Below are 25504 nucleotides of genomic sequence, written 5' to 3'. Positions count from 1 at the left end.
AATAATTAACATTGGGGTCAAATATTGAATCACACTCACACACACACACACACATATATCACATCTTCTTTATCCATTCATCCGTTAATGGGCATTTAGGTTGTTTCCATATCTTGGCTACAGTAAAGAATGCTGTGCTGAACATAGAGGTGCATGTATATTTTCGTTCTTTTTTTTTTTTTTAAAGAAGTTATTTTATTTATTTATTTGTTTTTGGCTGCATTGGGTCTTCGTTGCTGTGTGGGCTTTCTCTAGTTGTGTTGAGAGAGGGCTACTCTTCGTTGCGGTGCACAGGCTACTCATTGCAGTGGCTTCTCTTGTTGTGGAGCAAAGGCTCTAGGCACACGGGCTTCAGTAGTTGTGGCACGCGGGCTCAATAATTATGGCTCACGGGGTCTAGAGCGCAGGCTGAGTAGTTGTGGCACATGAGCTTAGTTTCTATGTGGCATGTGGGATCTTCCCGGACCAGGGCTCGAATGCATGTCCCCTGCGCTGGCAGGTGGATTCTTAACCACTGAGCACCAAGGAAGTGCCACATATATATTTTTGAATTAGTGAGTTCGTACTCTTTTGATACATACCTGCCCATAAAAAAAAAGATGAAATCTTGCCATTTGCAGCAACATGAAATGTCAGAGGGACAGAGATAAATACTATGTGATTTCACTAATTTATGGAATATAAATAGCAAACAAACAAGCAAAACAAAATAAATGAACAAATCAAACCAAAGAAAAGCACAGACAGAGATATAGAGAAGAGAGTAGTGGTTACCAGAGGGGAAGGGGCCGGGGGGAGCACACTGCATGGTGTACAAAAGTAGAAATATAAAGTCGTACACATGAAATTTGTATAATGTTATACACCAATGTAACCTCAATAAAAAATAAAAGTATTTAATCCTTTGGAACCTATCATTTTAGCTCCATCTCCAAAATAAAGTAATCAGATTAGAATTTAGGTCTCCAGGAATGTATTGGTTATTGCTATTTTAAATGAGAATTTTAGATTTGGGGCTTTCATTTTGATGATTGTACCAAAAAATGAATGTAACCATAATCTGCATCATCAGGACGACCACTTGAATATGGTCATCTGATTTCAATCTTTATGGTCACCTTGGTAATGCTACTTCACTTGGTGAGGGCTAGGAAGGAGGGAAAGAACCAGATGTATATAAATGATGCATCCACAACAAGGAAGATTAGACATCATCACAGCTCACTGTACCAATGAAAGTTTGGCTAGAGTTTGGGAGGAGAAAAACAACAGAATAATTGAGTTAATATATGACCTGTGGCAATAAACATGTCAAACTTGAACCTGCTCTTGGCAGTGAGTACCGTAACCTTCTGTCACGTTAATGCCAGTTATTTCATTATTCTCTGGCCTTGTCATTTTGCTTATACCATTTCATTTATAAATGAGTTTTAGGCTCTTGGGTTAAGATTTGTAAACATAAAGAGTTTTGTTTTCCCTCTGTACAAATTTAAATAACATTTTATTAAATATAATTTCACATTTGCCATTCTAGAGAACTTTGTCCTTTAAAAGGAGGCTGGTACTTTTCTTAAGTTTGAGAAACACTGAACTAAAATCTTTTCAAGATCTCATTCACCTCTAAGTAGCAGCTCCCTTTAGGGGGAATGATTTTCTTGCCTTCTTCTAAATAATGTACAAAAGACTCTTGGGAACCACATAAGCTTGCTTTCTTGTGACTCCTGCCTCATATCTTGCTGGTGAGATTGTAGATACCAACACTGATGTAAAATAAAGTGAAAACTACAGAAAAATGTTACAAAATGCTCAGAATATAATTAAGTACATTTGTTAATATAGCTAATATTATTAAATGTATTCTAAAAACTTCTGACAACACATAGATTCCACGGCGTCACAGATCTTAGGCTCCACACACACCCTTCCTTCTTTCTGCTTAGTTGGCTCTATTGTCCAAGAGAGTTCAGTAGTAACTTCCTCTCTAAAGACTTTTCTGTGCCTCACCCATCCCGTCCACATAAAGCTTAGGATCAATTTCTCTTCGCTCACAAACTTGTACCACTATAGTAGCACCTATCATAACTCCTTACGTGTATCCTTTCCATGTCACCTCTGTCACTCTTGTACGAGATTTCTCATGACAAGGACGGTATCTTATAACTTTCTTCCTTCTCATTATCTGACATAATGCTATGCACATAATAATGTCCAAAAACCATTAGTTCACAAAATGAAATACATCCCCATCTTAAAAAGTTATTTGCAACTGCTTCAAATGTAACTTCCCCAACTGAATTGGATCTAACTTAGACATTTCTTAGTCATTGTGGCACCAGGGAATGAGCTCAGACTGTGAGGCCAGATTGATATATCTGAAATTTAATTCTGTATCTAACACATTTTAGTTGTGTGACCTGAAGCGAACTACTTCCTGTTTTGAGTCTCAAGTATGTCATCTCTAAATTGGGAACAATAATTATATACCTTGCAAGTTTGTTTTGAAAGTTAAGGGGAATCATTCATCTTTTCATTTTTTTACACAATGCACATCACAAGACAAAGTAATCACAATGAAATGTTAGTTCTTTTGCCCCTTTGAGTCTGATGGACTTTTTGTATTAAAATGACTCCAATCATCAGAATTTTCAAACTGCTCTTATTTGCTGATATCTTAGTAACTACCACAGAGGCATAATAAGTTGATTTATTAATCAATTCTGTTTTGTTTCCTGACTTTTGGCAGCAGCCAGAGAAGAGAGAATATAGGAGATAGAAAGAACAAAAGAATTTGATCCTTGGCTTCGAGTTTCAAATAGCTGAGCTCCAACATAGACAAAAGATTGAACAGAATGTATAGCATGATTACAGAAATGTGTCCCTGCACTCTACTCCCATCCTCAGCCAAGGCCAAGATTCCACAGGACAGAATTCAAAGGTGGGGAAGTAACGGAGACAGTATAAGTCCCAGACAGGTTTAGGGAATGAGGTTTAGGAGGAAATTGACCTTTACCTTCAAGTAAAACCCAGGGAACCAGCAATCCCCTGGGGTTCTCTTCATCTAGCACAGGTGGGAACAGAAAAAACCTCCTGCCTGGGGTCGCCCATGGACTGGCCTGAATCAGTCTCTCAGCTTCTCAGATTCTGTGGCACCAAAGGAGTTCCCTGATGCCCAAAAGGGGCTCTGAGAATGGGTTTATTCTAGCCCACAAAGGAGTCAGGAGAAGTAGAATGCTTTCTGTGTACCCTGCAGTGGGGCATCGGGATGGGGTGACTCAGAGAAGCACAGACCTGAAGAGCTCTTATAGGCAGGAATGAGGCAGGACCTGGGACAGTGCAGGCAGGTGAGGAAGGCCCAGACATGATCCACAGCCCAACCCCATACCCACAAGCCCCCACCAGGTCCTTGCACTACATAAGCTCCATGTAAAAGGAAAGGGAGGAGGGAGCATGCTAACTCAATGGAATCACATTTCTAATAACTAATGGAATGAGAGGTTAAAATAGAAATAAAGTTTCTTATATAAAACAAAGTAAAAACAAACAACCACAAATCTGTCCATCTACCTCTCCGTCCAACTGAAGTTGTGATAGACTGAGATTCATGAGGAAATTAAGCCTGTAATAGAATTTAAGATATAAGAAGTCTTTTAGGATGGGAATTGAAAGGATAAAATGAACTAGGAGAAAAGTAGCTGTTAGAGGGATCCTAAGATCAATATCCTTTGAAATCTGCCTTGCCCTGACTACCTCTGAATTTTCTACAGTGTTGGACTTTGGGGTTTTAATCCTGATAATACTGAACAGTCATCATGTTAGAGTTCTAATGCAGAAGCACGGCTGCGTACAATGGTCCACTGCTCCAGTGGATACAAGTGTATCCACTGGATACAATTTATCCACTTTGCTTGTGGATAAAGTTCAAGGAGATAAACAGTGAGCCAGGAATGGGAGGTCCAGACTTCCAATATCCTCCAAGTAAGGAGAAGCATTTGTGTCACTTTAGAAGATGGAGATGGACTGCCTGCCACAAAAAGAAGAAAGGGGAGAATGTTCTGTTTATAATCAAGAGATCTCCAATTAAGGAATCAATGTTGGGATTCTTCATACCGACTGTCTGCTGGTGAGTGGTTCCTGGATCGCTGAGGTTAGAATCAGAGCCATCTGAACTTCACCAGGTCTATCTACTTCTCAGTCATCTAGAACACTGAGACTGCCTACCAGACCCCTAAATACAACCTGTAGTCTATATGCCTCAAGTTGAATAGGAAAACAGAAAAGGGAAGCTTATTTCCTACTCATCTGGCCCCTAGGAATTGGTATAAATGTTCATCCTCTTCTTTCCTTTTTGTCTAACAGCCATGGAAGAAAAACAGAATCTCATCCCACTGATATTAAAATAGCCAATCTGTTACCATTTTTAAGATATGACTGTGTTTGCTTTCTAATGCTTCCCTAATTGTAAACCCTTCTATACTTTATGCTATTTTATAAATGTTATCAATACTTAAAACATAAAAATAAGATTTTTGACATGCTTGACAATACCTCTTCCACTGAGTCCAAATTCAAGGGAAATAAATATCTGATAATGTACAAAGGAGCTGCAGAAGGATGGCGGAAAGTGAGACTTGCTGACCACACACAGAGATGAGAAACTTTGCAGGTGGCAAGAGCACAATCTAGTTCTAAGTAGGACTCTCAAGAAACAGATTCTTTCAACCCCAGTGACAAAGAAAATCTCATCAAGTTGGATTTCACACAGACATGGGGCTGTAATTCAGCTGAGGCAAACAGCAGGGGAAGTCATTTCCTTGCTACTTCAACTGAGAAAATGATTCCTCTTTCCCTGTTTATGGTTTGCCTTTTCTCTTTTGCTTTTGAAGACTGAATGAAATATAAAGTAGAGATTGTGTCTATCTGTGAAGAAAGGTAAAGACGTACTCAGTGGAAGAGGCTGGAAGAAACACTTCAGTTAGCTTCTCTGGGGCCTAATCTAGACTAAGATATCTAAGATCACAATTTGCTCTACTGTTGGGAGAGAGATTGCTCAGCAGGTCTTCTTTAAGTACTGAAAACAACCGCACAGCTCCAGCCCATGTGTCAGCATATGGAACTGTCCTCAGGTTGAATTCAAGCATGTATAAGCCATGAGAATTTTCACCGATGCTCAATATTTGCACAGGTAACATCCGAATTAGTGGTTGAATTTTTTTTTTTAAGTAAAAAAGGGACAAAAACTACTACACAAGGTGACATCTTAAACCTCAACTGACTTTCCAGCTTTACAACTCATCCAATCAAATCAACATTCCTTTAAAAACCATTATTATATGATTATTCCCCTATTCTGAAACCTTAGATGATTTCAAGATTCTAATCCTCAGCTTTTGTTCTTTTGTTTGTTTGTTTAGTTTGATCCTGGTAGACTTTTCTAATCAGAACCTCTTAAGCTAGGCTAAAATACCTTGGCTTGTTCTTGACTCTACTTTGGTTATCCTAATAATGTTCCTCTTATCTTACCCATCATCCATTTATCCAGTTCAAATAAGAAATAAGGGCAAACTTAACTCCACAGTAATATTTTATCTCTTATCAGAGTTACTGAGTTGGTCAATAATTTGTAGGTTCCTAGGCTTTATCCCAGTCCTACTAAATTAAAATCTGAGGTTTGTCCTAAGAATCTGCATTTTAATGCAGATTAAATGCAGATTAAATCTAAAACTCTGAAGTTTTAGATACACTAAAAATCTGAGAAACTCTGCTTGTAACCTCTTTAGAGAATTTGTCTTATACTGCTGGTGTGTGCCTGACTACTGAGTGTTTGATTAACGCTTGTGTAAAATGAAAAAAAATCACACACTAAGTCATTAAAAAGAAACACACACCAAATATACACATTAATATATATAAAAGAGGTAAACAACAAGGACCTACCATATAGCACAGGAAACTATAATCAATACCTTGTAATAACCTATAATGGAAAAGAATTTTTAATAGTATATATATGTAAATATATATAAGATATATAGAAATCACTCCGCTGTACACCTGAAACTAACACATTGTAAATTAACTATATTTTAATTGAAAAAAAGAAAAGAACCCCCCCCACACACACACATACACAGGTATCTGAATCAATACTAAAAACCAGGGGACATTTGACTTAAGTTTAATATTTCATAAGTTGTTCATTCCTCCATCAAAAAACCAAAGTTAGTTAATTCTGATCTAAGTCTAGAATTGAGATTTTTTTTCTGCCCTTCTTTTGGCTGGTCACATTGATCAGGATAAAATGGGGAAGCCAGAGAATTTGAAATGGTCCAGAGCAATCTGTAGCCTGTTCCCCATTCCCACTTCAACCGTATCAGATCTCCTGTCATAAGCTGTAAAACTACCCTGCCAGCTTCAAATATGATAAAGGAACTGGGCAGAAGTGCTGTGTTCAACATATAAATTCCTTCTTTGCCTTTCCCAGCATGGATTCTGCTATTCTCTGAGCCAATGCAATCAGCAAAAGGCCTCATTTTAAATAAACAAGCACAATCCATCTACGCTTTCTAAGTTGCAAGCAAAAGTCAAATTGTGACCAAGATTAATCTGCCAATTGTTAAATTCTTCATTTCCCCTTCACGTGTATACACAGCACGCAAATCTATTGTACCACAGACTGGTACAATATTCTGGATTATCCAGGGACCTAAATAAAATAATGTGACCTAAAAATGCATATATTCTTTTATTGATGATATCTAGTTCCATGCTCCATTTTTGTCTTAAACTCAATATATTTTAAAAACAAAACCAAAAATCTTCACTGTCTTCCCAGTTAGGTAAGTATGAGCACTGAAATACTAACTGCAGTAGATCCTAACTTTGAAATCATGACAAAAGTTATCATATACTGAGTGTTTACTATGTCCCCAGATACCAATACTAAATATTTACTAATTGTTATTTTATTAAAAACTCGTAACAATTCTATGAAATACAGAACCATTAATAGCACCATTTACAGATGAAGACACTCAGGTTAGGGAGGCTAAGGAATCTGCCCAAAGTTATTCAGCTAGTAAGTCCTGGAGACATAAATCGAACATATGTCTCTTTGACTTTAAATTCAGAGCTATTAATCCTTTGGCAACACAACAAAGTCAGTCCTCCAATCAAGAATCATCAATGGGGATAAAAATGTAATATTAATCTCTGAGCCAAAAATATTAAAAATAATCTGAAATAAATGTGCTTTTGAAACTTCTGAAATTAAACTAAAACAGAATGTTAGAATTAAAAAAAGTCACACATTTATGGTTGTGTACTTTTATGAGTATATGATATATTTAATAATGAAAAGATGTATAAGGAGAAATACATTTACATCCTCTTTTATATATTCTACAATAATTAAGTTCATATATGCAACTGAAATCAAAATTTCATGAAATAATTTTAAAAAATCATCAATGACTTCATGTCCTATACCAGGGGAACAAAAAACCTTAAGATTTACAGTGATCTGGGCTTCTCTGGTGGCGCAGTGGTTGGGAGTCCGCCTGCCAATGCAGGGGACACGGGTTTGTGCCCCAGTCCGGGAACATCCCACATGCCGCGGAGCGGCTGGGCCGGTAATAAGCCATGGCCGCTGAGCCTGCGCGTCCGGAGCCTGTGCTCCGCAACGGGAGAGGCCACAATGGTGAGAGGCCCGCGTACCGCAAAAAAAAAAAAAAAAAAGATTTACAGTGATCTGGCTGCTTTTTGTTAATTTAATCCTTATTTTCACCAGTCTTCCACAGGGGTCTGCCACACTACCAGGCCATTATCCTTAAAGTTCCTGCTGTGGCTCAGTGATCCTCTGTCTCGTTCCTTCACGTGTTTTCCCTAAAGTGGTCTTCTGAAATGCATTTCCTGCCTCTCTTCCCATAATCCCACTGTCACTCCATCTGCATGCTACCTTCCAGGTCATGTCTCTAACCACACACAGTTTAATATAGTTTCAATCAGAGTTAACATCCATACTTTAGCTCCCACAGGTAATAGTTTCATGTAGCTTACATTCATATTTTATCTAAAATAAACTCTTATCCATTGAAATCAGGGTCTATGGATTCACCATTTGTCTTTTTACCTGAAAACAGAATATTAACCTCATAGAAAGCTCTGCATAAATTCTTACTGTGTAAGTGAATAAATGAGAACTAATTTTAAACATAATAAAATATTACCACACGAATTTTCTAGAAATTTTACATTGGTTTAAGTCGCTTCAAAATAGTAGGAAAGAGATTAAGCACATATTTTTTCAATACTTATTAAGATGTCTGACAATTCAGCTTCAGCAGGAGTTTAAATATAAAGCGAAAGTAAGAAAAGATGAAAAAAATCTAATCCAAAAGATGTCTGCACTATGCTGAAAGAACAACAATAACAGATTGGATTTTTAGTCTTTGTGAATACATGGGTACCAAGAAGAAAAGCAAACTTAGGTAAAGTTTTTCTGAGCTACCTCTAGTGAGTGGACAAAATTATTTTACGATCAATGCTATATTTCATTGGAATGAAATAAGATGTATTAGAAACTCAGCATGATAAATGAATGCTTGATGTTTAATAATAACTCTAACATAGAAGCTTTTTAAGGACACACATGTGACCAAAAGTCTTTGAGGGAGGATCAATTCAACTGCTAAAGTCATAAAGTCATTTAGAACCACTGACAAAAAATAAAAAGAATTTCCAAAGTTTCGGCCAGGGTCAGGCCTAGGTGAATTGATGAAACAGATGACATTGGAATACTTCACTTTCCTTTTCACTCTTGTTGCCTCGACTTCATACCAGACTCATCATGAAGCTAGTGAAGCCAAAGCTTTAGGTCTTCCTGTTTACTCAGGCCCCATCTAGTTCTCTACATTTATATATAGCAGGTAAGATTATTTAAACCCTTTTTCTTAAGGAGAGCCCTCCAAACTGTTTAAACTTCAGGTCCCACAAATCTTGGTTAGCCCCTTGACCATGAGCATGCACTCCCTTGAAATCCAAGAGACTTTTAAGATTCCTTTTGGCAAAGATTTTCTTTATTCTGGTTATCTGAGGCTCATTCATTCACTCATTCATTCTCCAAGGAACAGAGACACATTCTCCTTGTCTCCTGTCATGTGGGGAGAAGGAAGGACTTGTGAGGAAACATGGAAATAAGTAAGATAGTCTCAGGCAGTCAGGCTTCAGGTTGCATTGGAACATCTCTAGACTCTGCAGTGCTAGCGACCTAGTTCTGAATTGAAAAGATTGAAAAGGGAAGCTTTAGGCATCAAGATATTTAATTTCTTCCTTGGCAGGTAGAAATCATTGGTCTTACACCTCTATAATGACTGTAACTTCCTACCTCTTGCTCTGTGGCTTCTGCCACTAATAACTGAAGATATCACACTTCCCTTTTCTTCACTATCTCCTGCAACTTTGTGGTCGGCTCCATTCATCTTACAATTTTTGCTCTGAGTAGTTCATCCTATCTTGCGTTTACCATTCCCAAGATAAGCAAGTGATTGGCTCTGTTATAACTGATGTTATTCCTGGTGGGTCAAAGCTTTCACAGTTAATCAACTGAAAGATCATTTTCCAGCCATAGATTGGCTGCCGACTGATAACATGCCCTGCTTTGGCTAAATGGGTATCTGGGCGTGAAGATATATGGACAGAACCAGACCACCTGTGCAGAAAATATCATTGGCAGGGACTGTGGATAGAAGGGTTTCCCTCAGAAAAAAAACTAGATATGGCAATCTTTGAGCTATTCAATATGGTCTTTCATCCCTACTTACCCAGGAAGCTAGGCACATTAGGAACTTAACCAGTTTTGCTTTTCTCTTCTGGAATTTTCCAAAAGTGTAATATGACCTAACGTTTAAATCTATCCTCACCTGCCCCATTTATGCCCAACCCACCAAGGACAAAAATTAATTCACGAACAAAACAAAACTAATCAGTTCTTTTTGATCTGTTTAAAATAAAGTTTTCAACTCAATTATTAACAAATAAAATTTTCTTCTAATTAGTCAAATCATTAGAAGAAAAGACTTGAGATCCAACTAAATTGGTCCTACTTCGACGATACCTTCCATAGATTCACTTTTACATTTTTCTTTCTTTTTCTCATAGCACATGATTTTATCTTCATAGCTACATAAAATATAATTCTGCTCAGTATTATAATTAAATATTTCCTTATATTCTATTAGCTCTGTGTTTCCATAGGGCTTAATGACAATAGAAATAATATCATTATGATTGACTAAAATAATAGTAAAGCTAATATACAACATACTATGTGTCAGGAACTGTACTAGCATTTTCATGTATTATCTCCCTTAATCCTCCCTAAAACCTTTGAGGTAGATTCTGTTCCCTTCACCATTTTACAGATGAGGAAATGGAGGCTCAGTGATATTAGGCAACTTGCTCAGTTAATAGGCAGAGTTGCTGGGATTTAAATCAGAAAGTCTCACTCTATAGCAGCACTTTCAAATTTGGCTGGACACTGGGATCACCTGAGGAGTCTTAATTACCCTGGGTACCTCCCCCAGAGTTTCTGATTTATTGATCTGACGAGGATTTTTTTTTTAATCATCTCCCTAGGTGATTCTAATATTCATCCAAGCATGTAACTGCTGCTCTACAGAGTAAGTTATTAACCATTAGGTTATAACTGAGTTAATAGACAAGCTAATGCATTATCTCCTCATTGCCTATTTTTTAAAATAAGTATGGACTGACAGATTCATTTAAATAAAAATAATTGTAACATTTTATTGGCCACTCAGAGAAAATCATGAAACCAATTTTTTCAAAATTGATTTACCCTGACTAGACCACTTGCCAAAGAGTTAATGCTAGTTCCCAGAGAAAGGCAGTGAATGGATTCTGTAAATGACCAGCTCAGTCTAACTCACTTTTTCATGTGGACAGGGTCCACAATGGGGAGGCGACAGAGCACATCAAACCGACTTAAGCTGTTCAAATGGGCTCCTTGGTCCATTTCTTTGTTTTATGCTCTCCAGTTCCCTCACCCTATTATCCTTAATGTGTCGTCCCTGCTTGCTTTGCCTTGGCTGCAGAGTGGGAACCACAGAGCTTTAAGCAATTAGCAGAGCAGGCAACAGGAGCTTTATTTCCTACTCTGGGGTCAAATCTTTTCTGTTAGTCACAGTCAACCTGAAGCTATAGATAAAAGAACCTAGACAAAACTATAAATACTAATCAAGCACCAATGTGCTATGTGTTAGTCACTAAACTGATAGTAGAAAATGACTAAGAGAGATTTCCAAAGAGCTAATAACCTTGGAGAGAGGGCATGTAGACAAATGGGGCAGGTTGAGTTGTGAAGTTTTAACTTGTTTGTTAATATGTGTGTGTGTGTGTGTGTGTGTCTGTCTCTCAATGTGTGTGATTCAATCTGATCGTGCTAAAGTTTGAGAACCACTGCCTTCTTCAACTAGTCCTACCCGTTCCTCATAGGGCTGAGAAGCCGAATATATAAACAGACAATGGCAAGACCATGGATGACAGTGAAACTCTGATGCACAAATAATGTGGCAACCAATGCAGGCAGCCGAAAAACAACCTCTGCAGCAATCTACCTAGAACAGGCAGGACTTGGACAATGACTGTCAGCTTCCCTAACTTTTGTCCCTGTTTGCAACTCAGAACCAAGCAGAAGAAAAGCTAAATATGCCTCTCGAACCAGTCACAGAAGATACCTTGCTTTTAGTTAGCCCACCTCCAGCTTTTCCATGCCAACAACCTCCAACCAGAGCACATCTGAAGTCTCCCCTTTTTCCCTATAAAGCTTTCCCATTCCTCTGCCTGCCTTTGAGTCACTGCCAAACGCAAGTGGTGGTGGTTGACTCTTTTGATACAGCAAGCTCTGAATAAATAACCCCTATTTGTTCTTACTGAATAGTCTTCATTTATTTCCACAGAGCAAGGGGAAGGGGGCTGTGTTGTAATTTTGAGCCCACTCTAAGAGCCAGGCAGGTGAGCCTTCTTATATGTGTTTCCTTGAAATTCCCTTGCCTCCCCCTTATGACGTCTTCAGGGAGGTGGCAGTCACAATGACAGAAAGGGTGATTGGAACCTGCATCCAACCCGGAAAGATCAACTTGAAGAAGCAAAGACTTGACCTGTTGCCAATGTCACAGTGGTGTTTAAGTAAGAACCTCAGACCTTAGCATCAATCTCAAAAGAGAGATGAACTCATGAATTCAATCACCTTTATATCTGAGATAAGAAAAATCACACTATGTATGGAATTTACCTGGAAATTGTGAGGTTTTTTTCTTTTTAACATCGGACAGAATGACTGTTCAAGATAGAAGTCAAGTTCAGTTAGGGGAAAATAGAGTTATATTTTGGTCCAGTTCACTACTTAAGTGGTGCTAACTTGAGTTGGTTACTCAGAAATTTGGAGGAGAGGACATATTTCCTTTTTCCATATTTCCTCTCATAGAGGTAGGATCTCCACACTTGATTCGTGGAGGAGACTGTATCTCGAGCAAGAAAGAGGAGAAAGGTTTTGATACTGCGCACTTTTTACTCTCCCTCTAACCCAGAGCCATTAGCACAAATGCCTCGTTGAAATTAACCAAGGAAGATAAGATAAAGATAATACAGAGGTCAGCACTATAACCACACCCCATTCCTTCCCTGGCTGAACCAACTCGGTGGGTGGGAAGATGCTGTAATGCACCCCTGCTCATTTCACACCAACCCACTGACATCAGTTCACTCATAACTTCCTGGATGTGAAGATGAGGTTCTTTTGGATTTCCACAATTATCAGATATGTGTCTGAGTGGTTTAAAAAAGGCATAACCAAACACCAAGAGAAACTATTTCTTATTAAGCCTGAATATTTAATTTAAAAAATGTCTTTTCCTACTACCTAACCTACATTTCTTAATCAGAACCTGGGTCCTTTATTGAATTCACTGTCCCTCTTTATCTCCAAAATGGATAGTTTAAAGATTTTTTTCTTTCTTCTAGAAGAATGCAGCAGAATTAGCACAAGTAATTAGCAGGTTTAGTTAGAATTTAGAAACTAAGAGTCAAAGGAAATTAAAGCTGGGGTAAATTAATTAGTAAAAGGTGCTAGAGTAGTGTGTGCTTGTTAATTAAGTGTTGTTATTCAATGTGTCAGCACTGACAACCCAACGTGTGGTTTAAAAACACAAAGGAGAAAAGGCTGACACCCAAGGGAGCAGAAGGGAAAGGTGCCGAGTGGGGTGTGAACTTCCGGGGAGAGGATGAAGAAGCAGCCACCTCCGGGACTGTCCCAGCCTTTCGGATCCTGATCCCACCTTTTCTTTCAGTGAAAGCACCAAGGTGGCCGTGGCAGTGGGAGTCTGTCCTGTTTCTAGACTTTGGCAAATCTGTGCTTGGGAGCCTTAGATGCCAATATCTAGTTATAAGAGGTTATTTTAGCCTGTTTGGACTCTAGAACAAAATACCACAGACTGGGTGGCCTATAAACAAGAGACATTTATTTCTCACAGTTCTGGAGGCTGGAGATATGAGATCAGAGTCCCAGGATTATTGGGTTTCAGTGCAGGCTCTCTTCCATGTTGCAGACTGCTGACTTCTCCCTGTGTCCCCACGTGGTGGAAGAGGTGAGCTAGTTCTCTATGGCTTCTTTTGTAAGAGCACTAATCCCACTCATGAGAGCTCTGCCCTCATCACCTAATCACCTCTCAAAGACCCTACCTCCTGACATCATCACCTTGGGCATTAGGTTTTCAACATACGCATTTTGAGGGTACACAAACATTCAGACCATAACAGAGGCCAAAGTGCTCATAAAAAAGCTGGGCCTATTGGTTAGTGTGCTATGGCTGCCATAACAAGTACCACTCTCTGGATGGATTAAGCACTAGTGGCTGGAAATCTGAGATCTAGATGCCAGGCTGGGTGGTTTCTTCTGAGGCTTCTCTCCCTGGTTTGTAGATGGCCATCTTGTCCTGTGTCCTTCACATGGTTTTCCCTCTGTGTGTGTCCTAATCTCCTCACATATAAGGACACTAGTCATATTGGATGAAGGACTACCCCAATGACACCATTAACCATAAATACCTCCTTAAGACTTGATCTTTAAATACAGTCACATTCTGAGTTATTGGGGGTTAGGCCTTCAACATAATGAATTTTGGGGGCATAGAATTCAGCCCATTCAGCCTGCTGGAGAATTTTGTAGAGAAGGAAACCATTTATTTTAAAATAACAAACTAGCTCTTCATGAATACACAAGCCATCTTATTCTGGAATGGTACAAATGCTTTCATAACCCCCATTCTTCAGCAAAACTGGTCAGTGAAGGTGAGAGAAATTACAATCTCAGAAGCTATTACAATCCATATTCAACCCCAGATGTCTCCTGCCCACAATTTGCCCTCTGTTCCACTCCTATCTTGCCCTGCTCCCCAGGAGATGGAATTGAAAGTCAGAGGTGGAAAAGCATTTGTGTGGTGCCCATACTTAGAGACTGCATTCTAGTGATTCTTAATGTGTATTAAACATTAATTTTCTTGATTGCTGGGCAATTTAAATTGCTTAAATGTTTGAAATCATCTTAGCTTTTCTTTATTTTGTTGTTTGATGCTGGGTAATCATGCACCCAAGCTTAAAGCACTGTCTTATTATATAAAAAAAGAAGCTTATATCTGAAAAGGTAATATTCCTTCTGAAGATACTTCTCATTTTGAAGGTACTATTTTGTAATGGAATCCGCAAAGAAAGAAAACATGTTTTACTAAAATACTACCTCTAATTCCAGCTGTGTGACTTTTGGCAAGTTACTTAACTTCTCTGAACTGAATATTCCTGATTATTTAAAATGTCATAATGTAAGGGAAGGAGTGAGGTATGGCATGTAAAACAAAAAGTACACTGTCCAACATATAGCCTTTCTCCTCTCTAGGTTAATTATGAAAGTGGCAATATGATCTAGCCAGACCTTTCCAATATATTGTCATGAAAATAAAAGGTCCTGCAAAAGGACTCCAAAAGCCTGGATTGTAACCCTAATTTGAGGTCTTATTCAGAGTTAATTTGCCTCTTTGAGCCTCAGACTTTTGGATATTGAAATGGAGATGATGGTTGCTATGGTCTGAATGTTTGTGCCCCGCCCTCCAAACTCATATGTTAAAATCATAATGTCCAGTGTAATGGTGTTTGGAGGTGGGGCCTTTGGGAGGTGCTTAGGTCATGAGTGTAGAACTCTCATGAATGGAATGAGTGCACTTATAAGAAAAGACAACACAGAGCTCTCCTTTGCCCCTTCTGCCATGTGAGGACACAGGGAGAAGCTGGCCATCTATGAACCAGGAAGTGGATACTCACCAGACACACACCAAATCTGCAGGCACCATGATCTTGGATTTCCAGCCTCTGGAACTGTGAGAAATAATTTTTTTCTTTATACATCACCCAGTCTATGGTATTTTGTTATAGCAGCCTGAATGGATTAAGATAATGGCCAACCTTTGGACCTGCCACAATCAATCAAGAGGACAATGCATGCAAACTACTAAAACCAAAAGAGTCACTCTGTTTTATACACAGCAGACTCTGAGGATGAAACAGGAACATTTTCTCTGTCAGGAAGAGTTCCATTTTGGAGAAGAAGCATTAATCCTGACACTTTACAGAGGGCTGGAATGGTAGGTTTAATTTATTAAACATTTCTCTTGTTGGAATTATTCCTCAACAAAACCAAACAAAACTTGTAGCCTAAGGAAAATATATCAGTGTGTAATTTTTATAAATCTATATTTTTTCCCCAGTTATTCAGGGTCATCTGATGATTCTAAGCACAATAAAAATGGAAATGGGGCCAGAACTTCATATTCCCTAAGTTATAATTTTCCAGGTCACCTCTCTGCATCTTAAGATAAACCTGGTACTCAAAACAGAATTATGTAGAAGATGGGGAGGCAGAAGGGGAACTGAGAAGGGAACACAGGTGAAAAGGGGCTACAGCACATCATCTTGGTACTTCTTGCTTTATGCTGATTTTGGAACATCAGGATGTCTACTGAGGTTGGGGTTATCTGCCACTGATTCTAGTTTCTACTTCCAAGACTCTAGAGATGGGGCAGTTCCTGTGAAAGAATTTTGTCTCTGAATTATTTTAAAACTATGTTGAATACTTACTGTTGACTTTTGTATAAAATATATTTTCTTTTATTTGTTCAGTTAATATTTATTGAATGCCTACTACATGCCAGGCACTGATTTAAGAACTTGGAAAACAATTCTGAGCAGATAAAGACAAATCTCTCTTCCCTCACGAAGTTTATAATTTCAAAATTGTCTTTTTCTAACTGTACTGAGATTCAACCATTTATTTTTAATGTTATGGTAGAGTGTAGCTGTTCTCAATCTTTATGCTCTCAGGACCTCTTTACACTCTTAAAAATTAAGGACCACAAAGAACTTTTGTTTATGTAGGTTTTATCTATCATCATTTACTATACTAAAAGTGAAAACTAATGGTTTAAAAACATTATTTATTTATAAAAACAAAACTAAACCCATTACATGCCCCAAATAACATATTTTAAGGAAAAGAACATATTTTCTAAAACAAAGAAATAGTGAGAAGAGTGACACTGGTTTTCATTTTTGCAAATCTCTTTTCTGTCTGGTTTAATAGAATAGCTGGATTTTCATGTCTGCTTCTTCATTGAATTTGTGGTATTAATAGCATGTAGTCTTTGGAAAACTCCTCTGTATTTGAGAGTATAAGAAAGAAAAGGTAAATATGGTTTTATTATTACTATGAAAGTATTTTTTACTTTATGGACCTCTAAGATGATCTCAGGGACCCCTGGAGTGAAATTCAGGGTCTCCATTCCGAAAACTACTGGTAGTGGCAAAAGCACACATTTGGAAAAAAGGAGCTCTAATCTGTGATCTTCAGACGTTATTTCACCCCTCTTAGCCTCTGCTTCCTCCATCTAAAAACAAGTGGTTCAAATTAAATTATAGCCAGAATCTTTTCTAGCTATGACATTCCTTGCTGTCTGCCTTCTCTAAGTTGGTCATTTAATATTTTAATGGAATGGATTTTTTTCTTCTTCTTTTGATTTTCCCTTATCCCCATCTTTCTGGGCCTGGCACTAACTGAGCTAGAAAAAAAGGAAGGGAGTCTTTACAACATTCAGCGATGAAAAAGCTACAGACTCTTGGCAAAGTAAAGCCCAAGATCATTCAATGATGTCACCTTGACTGTGAGGCTGGCTTAGTATTGTCAACAGATGTTTGGCCCCAGAATGGACTGGTAAGGGCAGCTTTTATATACATATTTATTTGTCCCTTCCCTTATCAGCATGATCTCATGCACATGATCTCAATACCTTAGCACTCTTATCCTGGAAAACCTTGATGACTGACATTAGTCATTTAAGCCAAAGTCTTAAAGGAAGTGGTGAGACTTTGGGGTAGTGAAGTCAGAAGTGAAGTATTGATAGTTTAGAGTTATCCAAGGTACCTAAAGGATGGAGACAAACAGGAGTCCCCATGCAAGTCTGCCCCACCTGAAGATGGTGGGACCCCAAGTCCCAAATGATGCCCCTGCCCCTGCCCTCTGCTCTAAAGAAGCTCTCCTTCCCCGCTCTTTGATAAATGAATAAAGCAGTGGTTCTCAGACTTCAGTGTGCATCAGAACCTCCAGGAGGACTTGTTAAAACAGATTTCTAGGCCCACTCCCAGAGTTTCTAATTCAATAGGTCTGCAGTGAGATTCGAGAATTTGTATTTTCAACAAGTTCCTAGGTGATCCTATGGTCCAGTTTGCTGGACCTCAGACCACACTTTGAAAACCACTGGAATACCAAACATTACAAGTGATTTGAGCTGAAAGGAAATAACGAGGCTTTTGAACTCTGAATGTCTCTGCAATCAGGTTACAAAACAACTACACTTCGAACCCCCATTCCCCAACATAATGGTCTGTTTCATTCTAACTTCTTATGATTAAAAGTGAAGTAAGAGGGTCACATCACTCCTTATATACTTTAGCACAGCTATTCTGAGGGGAGATTCCATAAGGAGCACACTAATCATAACGTCTTTTTAAAAGTTTATTTGTTATTTTACTTTCTCTTGGGTTGAGGAAAGGGGGGGTTTCCCAGATGGATAGCAGTGGTTACTGTATGGCTGATTCCTTAATTTGGACAATTCCTTTTCAGTTATTAGGGTTCAGATGTAAAGCATTTGGAGTGAACAGGGGGCTTCAGTTAATGATTCAGACTCGAGTTTATAAATTCCCTGCAATTGTCTTGAGCAGACAAGCCTGTAACCTTTCCAGTCTAAGTTTAGCTTCAGTTTTCCATGACCTTTTACCAAGTATAAACACAACATCAAAGACTCTAATGATTAAAATAAATGCGATCTATTATGTTATCCAAATGGTGATCTTCCTTGGAAGCCCAGGACTGTAATCAGAGCACTTCCTGGAGACCATCATGGCTACAGGGTAAGCCCTTACTGGCCTTATAGGGCCAAAAGATGGGATGGTAATAAATCAGGTAAGCACTTAGTGTTGGGTTAGGTGGTTTCACATACAATATCTCATGTAATTCTGGTGGTTTTTGTTAAGAGAAGCACTACAAAGAAAATCCCTATGGAACACACAGGGAAATGGAGTTTCTGAGAAATGACAGAATTTGTGCTAGGGAGCACAGCTCAAACAGGGAGAAGGCAGATTTGAGCTATTGTATATCTGACTCTGAAGCCCATGGCTCTTGGGAAACAAAAATGCAACCTTGGGTCAATGGATATGTATTGAGCACCAACATTGTATAAGAGGGAGAGAAGCTAGCAAAAAAAGTTCCTGCTCTCCTGATGCTTACAACTGAGTGAAGAGGAATAAGCATGTTTCTGGAAGGGACCAGGTCCATAGTCCCATTTTACATATGAGAAAATCATGGTCCAGAGAAGACAAATAGTGTATTTATAGACACAAAGCAAATAATAATGGTGCTCTGACACCTTTAAATCAAAAGAGAAATTTTTTAAAGTAGGTTTATTTCTTGCCAAGGCAAACCATCAGTATGGAAAGAAGACTGGTATCTAGGCTTTCACACGGGCTTTCTACCAAGGTCAGGTATAAATATCAAATCCAAAATCTTCACCCTTACCGCAAAGGCACTGGTCTTTCTGTTCCTGCAAGAGGCAAGCTTGTTTCTACCTCTGGGCCTTTGCATCTGCTATTCCCTCTACCTGGAATATTCTGCATTCAGATCTTCACAAGCCCAAGTCTTCCTCACCATTCAGGTCTCCACTCCAGAGGATACCATCCAAAAGGTCTTTCCTCACTCTGATATCTGCAAAAGCTGTGTAGTCAACCTGTCCTGAGGACCCAGGCTGACAGTCCCCAGACAGAGCAATGGTTCTCTGCAACCCACTGCTAGAGGAAGGCTGTTTTCTGGTCTCAACTGGCTCTCCTCATGTTACTGTCTCAATTCCCTACTTTCTCGCTGTACTTCTTGGGATCAACTCCAAAATAAGTCACCTGCCTCCAGTTCTTTGTCTCAAGGTCTGCTTTGCATCAGGCCAAACATAAAGTCATACTTGACCTTGTTCCTCATGATTGTTTATTTTTTCATCGACTTCTATCTACAATTACCTTATTCATAATTTGTTTACTTATTTATCATCTGCACTGCCATCTTATCTGACCCTCCAATGCCTCCCCAACATCCTCCACCCCACCAGAGGCCCAGTAGAATATAAACCCTATGATGGCATGACTTTGCCTGTTCTCTTCCCTGCGATATCCCCAGAACTTAGAATATCTCCCAGCAGAAAATTGGTGCTCAACATACGTTTATTGAATACATGAAATGAATAAATTAAGACGCTGAACATCAGGAACTCTCCAACATGTCAATGTAGAGAAATCTTGGCTAGCAGATTATATTCTTCAATTACTAAATCATTGGCATTCTCCGTTTGCTTTTTTCCCATTTAGAGGCCATCAGTCTTCCATTTTTGTAGCCTCTCCTTGATCAGTCACTTTATGTTAAACGGGATGTCCTTTATAATCAGAAGTTTATAAAGGTATATACAAATCATTCCAGGCTTCTGGGGCAAAGAAGTTCATTATCCACCTCAATCTATATTCATAAGAGTATATTAAAGACAACCTAAAACAGAAGCCTCTGTTCCTTTGGCTCCTATCACATTTGCCTTGCATAACCATCTATGTTTATTAAAAGAACTCCTGGTCTGTTTAACACTGTGTTTCTGTTTAACACTGACCTTCAAGTGCTTGATTTAATAAGCTGGGGAATTAGAATAAATCATACTAGCTTGTTCAATCACCTGTATTACAAAGAGCTTCAAGGAGAAGCTACAACAACATAAAAACTCAGAAAGCTGCAAACATCTTTCATAGAGATGAAGAAGGGAAGACGAGGGAAAAGAGCCCAGACAGAGATGCTCACATGGAATGAAGATAACAGAAGCCCATGACTTTCAGGATCTTTTCCCCCTGGTTAAAAAAACTTTCAAAGCAAAATTCAACTTAGTACTTGCTCTGGAAGCAGGCAACGCTTCAAAACATGACATAGTTATATTTCTGTTAACAGGTTTTTAAATAAACAAATACTGGGGCTTCCTTGGTGGCGCAGTGGTTGAGAATCCGCCTGCCAATGCAGGGCACACGTGTTCGATCCCTGGTCCAGGAAGATCCCACATGCCGCGGAGCAACTAAGCCTGGGTGCCACAACTACTCAGCCTGCGCTCTAGAGCCCACAAGCCACAATTACTGAGCCCGTGCGCCTAGAGCCCGTGCTCTGCAACAAGAGAAGCCACCACAATGAGAAGCCCGCACACCACAAAAAAGACCCAACTCAGCCAAAAATAAATAAATTAAATAAACTTATTAAAAAATAAAATAAAATAAACAAATACCACCCAAGAAAAAAAAAGAGCATTTATAGCAGTTTTTTCCCCTCTACCAAGTCATAAAGGAAGCTACCTGGACTGAGGATGAAGATGGTATTTCCTGAAATGTCCTGCCTTCTAAGAGACAAACGTGTACTGAATATGGATGTTTTCCAACCCCTTCTCATACACAGTGCCTAGAAAAGAACCTGGCATATGGTAGGTGCTCAATAAATACTTCGCTTAAAGATAGAAAGCATAATTATTGGCATTTTTCTGGGAGAAATGATTCTCACTAGCAACATACTCAAACCAATGTAGCCCATCTCTTGCTTATATATGATCAGTAAGGGGCACTATGACTGGAGGCCATTCTTTACGTATCTTACTGCCTCCACAGAAACAGAGAATATGCAATTTCTTGATATGTTTTGTGTTAAGAAGTGAATGCTATGTGGTAAGTAAAAGATCAGGTTTTGGAGTTGGTCACTTAAGTTTTAAGCTTCCTTTTCCTGATATGTAAAATGGGCTATTAATGCTAATTACTTCATAGTAATTCATTCATTGGGGGGATTAAATAAGGTTGTACTTGTTAAAAGCATACATGCAATGCTTGGGAAAGAGTTCACACTCAATAAAATATTGGTTACCCTTCCATTTTACAAATAAGAAAATCGTTCCGAAGGATTGAATGACTGTCTCCAGGCTCACCCCTTTGGGAACTGATGAAACTGGGATTTCAGGAAACAGGAACTCAGGTCTCTCGAACCACAGAAACCATGTTTTTTCTCCACACTCCACTGGTTCTTGTGCCGGGAGTATAATTCAGGTATAAACTTCACGTATCATCACTTTGGCTTCCCTCACTCACACACAGCAGCTGCTGGCGTCCAAGATCCCCATTTCCCAAGCAGTGAACAGGCTGTTGGTGACCTTGGAAATAGTGAATTTACAGAGGTTCTCAACACTGGGGAATTTTTCTCACTTCACAGTATAGAGAGACACAGACCTAGGGTCATTATAAATGTAAAATATTTAGGGTCAGATTCTCTAAGTTCGCTATTTTAAAACGTGTTTCTTTGGTATAAGTTGATGTTCTTGGGACAAATGTGTCAAAAAATGTGAGATAATGTAACTGGTGTTGAAGCAGAAATGCTAACTAAACCAGTTTGAATGTAAATTAGGTTTTATACATTCCTGACTTGGAGACTTTGTAAACACCACTCCTCTACCTCTTTTTCATGCTATATTAGCTGAATTACATAAAGTGTCAATGTTGTCTTTTTTTTTCTTGTCGAAACTTTTGACCAAGGAGGAAGGCTTGGATAATAGCCTGCTCATTGATCTTGAGTTCTAAGATTTTTTATTACTATTTCCTCCCTCCTATACTATGCATAAACCATACTGAACGACTTGAAGTTTTGTAAATCCACTAAGCCAGTGGTTCTCTATCATGACCTTACATTAGAATCACTTGGCAAGATTGTAAACATTTCAGATATCCAGGCCTTACCTGCAGAGATTCTTAATTAATTGGTCTGAGATGGATACCAAGCATCATATTTCTAAAAATTTTCTAGATGATTCTAATGTGTAACTAGGTTTGTGAATTACTGTACTGTTTTACTGCCTCTGAACCACCGCACAACTAAAATTCCTTTTTTTCCCTTTATCATCTGTGTAATTCCTGGCCATTCTTCAAAATGCAATTCAGAAGCACCAGTTCCAAAAAGCTTCTCCATTGAGTAATGTAGGTCTTCCTCCTTTTATTAAAAAATTGCTCTATATACAAATGAACTTGTCTATGAAACAGAAACAGACTCACAGACATAGAGAACAGACTTGTGGTTGCCAAGGGGGACAGGGAGCGGCGAAGGGATGGAGTGAGAGTTCAGGGTTAGCAGATGCAAACTAGTATATATAGGATAGGTAAACAACAAGGTCCTACTGTATAGGACAGGGAACTCTATTCAATAACCTGTGATAAATCATAATGGAAAATGATATGAAAATGAATGTATATGTATGTATAACTGAATCGCTTTGCTGTACTGCAGAAATTAACACAACACTGTAAATTAATTGTACTTCAATAAAAAAAAATTCTCTATGGCTCACCCTAATCCTTAATAGATTCCACCCTACTGTTAATTCCTTGAAAGTGAAGACATGGGATGGAAGTGGTTTGCTTTTTGTATCTACAGTGCCTCTAACTGTCCATATAGGAGCTATATATAAATATGTTAAAAGATAAATGAGTGAATGATGAAGATTATTAGAGTGGGGTTAATAGCTCTGGGTACTTGTCTATTTGTAGATTTGTAGTATAACTGATGTTATATCCACTGTAAGTAGCTTTAAAATACTACAGTATATAAAGTTGAACATATGCATATGTTTTATGACCCACTAATGTCACCCCTATTTATATATCTAACAGAAATGCATATACATGTTCACAGCAGCACATTTTTAAATAGCCACAATGACCAAAATGACCATCAAGAGTAGAAAAATTAAATAGAATAGATAACAGGATAGATAAAATGATTATGACCTAGAATTCACACATAGACTACCATGCAGCAACATGTGCATGAATGCAGTAAAGATAATTTCGAGCAGATGAGGCCAACAACAAAAGAGTACATACTGTATGTTTCACATTTACATAGAGAACCAAAAGTAAAAAAGTCATCTCAGGACAGTGGCTACCATAGTGGGAGGTCATAATGACTGGAAGGGAGCATGAGGGTGGGTTCTGGGATGCCGGTTACGTTCTCGACCTAGTCAACGGTTACACAAGTGTGTCCAGTTTGTAAAAATCCATCAAGATGTAAATTTAGAACACGTGTACTTTTATGAACATAGATTACGCTTCAGTAAAAAAACGTTAAAAAGTACTTTGGCATAAATGATATGACGTATACTTGTATATGAAGTAACTTCAATCTAAAGCTCAGGAACACTTAGTTCACATGTTGAAGAGTCTGTCTTCCAGATATGGTTTCTCAGATAGAGTCAGTGGATTACATACATGGCAGTGTTGATCAGTGTTGATTTCTGATTCAGAAAGTGGGAAGGAGGGAGAGAGAGAAGGAAGGAGGGGGGAAGAGGTAATGGGGAAACTGGGTAAAATGAAGGATAGGACTTTATGCTGATCTGGTAGGCTTTCTCTGAGTTTGAAAATATTTCAAATTAAATCATTTAAAATGTAAAATAAGAGGACTTTGTTGCACATGCTTTCAGAACTTTTCACACAATATGTTTATCAGGTGCATAAGAGGCCAAGAGCCAGAACTTCACCAAGGGTGTAAGGACAGCTTGTATCCATCTACCTTGTTCTTGTACCACTTGCTATTAGATGCTTGGACATTTGGCAGAAATGGATTTGCCGCGTGCTTTTGTAACACAGCACCCAGCAAATCATCTGAGGCTTCCAACGTTTACCCAAATCCTCATACTTGTTGAATGGAGACATTAGATTAGGATAACTCACTTACTCTCTTGAAGCCTTCATTTCTCATCTGTAGAACAAGGGGTTGCACTAGATGACATTCTCAGTTTTTAATTACAATCTGGCTAATTATTGAAAGTGTCCTCTTTCAAAGGTGTCTTGGTTTGGAAAGTAAATTATGTGGTCTCACTGCTCACTGCTCCCAAGGAATCTTCCAGGTTTAGCTTTCTAGACCTCAGTAGCTCTGAAGATGTGAGCCTGGACTCCACAGGCAGAGTAGGTAAAGTGCAAAAGCCTCTTTATGGGTTTCTGGCTATGCAGCAGATGCGATCGATAGGATGTTAGAATAAGAAGTTTTGGAAAATGTCAAAATAATCTCTTATTTAGGGATGGGAATTCATTAATTGCCTCACGGGTAATTATTACATGATGCTAAGACGGGTTTAACAATAATTATCAACTGATTTAGCAATATGTACTATCTTCTGTGTGCCAAACACTAAAAGGATCAAGGCAGATTAGTGAGGCAATTGGAAAATCAGGACAGTATCTTCAATGCTTCTGCATCCCATGATCTCATGGAGCCCAATGGGACTCTCATTTTCTCACATTCATATTCCCTAGTGCATTGTAGTGCCTCACTTATTCTTGTCTTGTATTCTGTCTAAACTCCAAGGCTAGGCAATTCAACCATCCTTTCCCTGGATTCATCAGCCTCCTTGATCTTCCACCATCCTAATCAATGCCACTGACTCAGCAAATCTTACCACCCACTCTCTTCTGAATACTGGAAGTCTCAGAAATTAAGACAATATTATTACAATTTTTTCTGATTCTAACACAATCTCTTTTTATATAATCTCAGCCAAACTCTTGGGACTATTCATCATTCTTTTTATTAAATTGTATTTCATACAATTTCTATTTTCTACTCTCAAGCCACCAACCTTCAAAGAAACAAGCACACATATACCAGAAAGCTAAGGTTTTTTGCTTTAATGAGCAGACTGAGACCATTCATTTACTTTTAATTTAAAGTCTCTGTGTTATTATTCATACTTTTCTACTTCCCTCCTCTTTCCCAAGTTGCTTTAACACCAACTTGCTT

General features: G+C 38.5%; 1 protein-coding gene across 1 annotated transcript in view; it reads right to left on the bottom strand.

Moving 5' to 3' along the window:
- KCNIP4 (potassium voltage-gated channel interacting protein 4) overlaps window positions 1-25504 on the bottom strand; it is a 1210338-nt gene that overhangs the window by 355220 nt on the left and 829614 nt on the right. The window lies entirely within an intron of this gene.

The sequence above is a fragment of the Phocoena phocoena genome, chromosome 5 (genome assembly GCF_963924675.1).
Source record: "Phocoena phocoena chromosome 5, mPhoPho1.1, whole genome shotgun sequence".
NCBI classification, from domain to species: Eukaryota; Metazoa; Chordata; class Mammalia; order Artiodactyla; family Phocoenidae; genus Phocoena; species Phocoena phocoena.
Note: the sequence above shows the minus strand (reverse complement) of the source record. Positions and strands in the feature narration are given on the sequence as shown.